General features: G+C 67.9%; 1 long non-coding RNA gene across 1 annotated transcript; it reads left to right on the top strand.

The window, feature by feature from the left end:
• Window positions 1–573: 573 nt before the first annotated feature.
• Window positions 574–796, top strand: LOC112945624. Its single transcript, XR_003249061.1, has 2 exons — window positions 574–667; window positions 761–796. It is a non-coding gene; the product is annotated as an uncharacterized LOC112945624 (long non-coding RNA).
• Window positions 797–1074: the final 278 nt, after the last annotated feature.

The following is a 1074-nucleotide window of genomic DNA, read 5'->3' as shown; positions in this document are numbered from 1 at the left end:
TCCCCAATGTCCCCAAGGGGTCCCCAGTGTCAGCAACGCCGCCGACATCAAGGTGGCCACGGGGTCCCCAATGTCCCCATGGCATCCCCAGTGTCCCCAAGGGGTCCCCAGTGTCGGCAACGCCGCCAAGATCAAGGTGGCCCCAGGGTCCCCGTGTCCCCATGGGGTCTAAGATGTCCCCAGTGTCGGCAATGCCATCAACGTGAAGGTGGCCCCAGGGGCCCTATGGCGCCATGGGGTCCCTGATGTCCCCAAAGTCCACATGGGGTCCCAAATGTCCCCATGCGGTCCACATGGGATCCTCCATGTCCCCGTAGCGTCCCCATGATGTCCCCAACATTCTCAGTGTCCGCATGGAGTCCCCAACGTCCCCGCGCTGTCCCTACAGTGCTGCTGTGATGTCCCCAGTGTCCCCTCGCGGTCCCTAATGCTGCTCCCTGTCCCCACAATGGGCCCAATGTCCCCCCCATGTCCTCTTGCTGTCCCCATAGCGTCCCCTCTCTGTCCCCAATGTCTGTTTTGTTGTCCCAAACGTCCCCCTCATGTCCCCAATGTCCCCGCGGCAGCTGGAGGGCTTCAGCATCTCGGCGCACGGCAAGGAGCTCTTCGTCAACGCCGACCTGCTCATCGTGGCCGGGCGCCGCTACGGCCTCGTGGGGCCCAACGGGTGGGTCACGGGGGACACGGGGGGACACGGGGGGACATGGGGGACACGGGGGGACACGGGGGCGGCGCCCGCGCTGACCCGCGCGCCCCGCAGGAAGGGCAAGACGACGCTGCTCAAGCACATCGCCAACGGGGCGCTCAGCATCCCGCCCAGCATCGACGTGCTGCTGTGCGAGCAGGGTGCGCCGCGCGCCGCGCCGGGGCCTGTCCCGGGACACCGGGACCCTCTCCTGGGACACCGGGGCCCTGCTGGACACCGGGGCCCTGTCCTGGGACACTGGGACCTTGTCCCGGGACACCGAGACCTGCCCTGGGACACTGGGACCCTGTCCTGGGACACTGGGACCTGCCCTGGGACACCCGGACCCTCTCCTGGGACACTGGGACCTTGTCCCGGGACACCGGGAC

The sequence above is a fragment of the Nothoprocta perdicaria genome, unplaced genomic scaffold (assembly GCF_003342845.1).
Source record: "Nothoprocta perdicaria isolate Ctin4 unplaced genomic scaffold, notPer1 scaffold_1944, whole genome shotgun sequence".
NCBI lineage: Eukaryota > Metazoa > Chordata > Aves > Tinamiformes > Tinamidae > Nothoprocta > Nothoprocta perdicaria.
The sequence above is the reverse complement of the archived record's forward strand: the minus strand, read 5'-3'. Positions and strand labels throughout refer to the sequence as shown.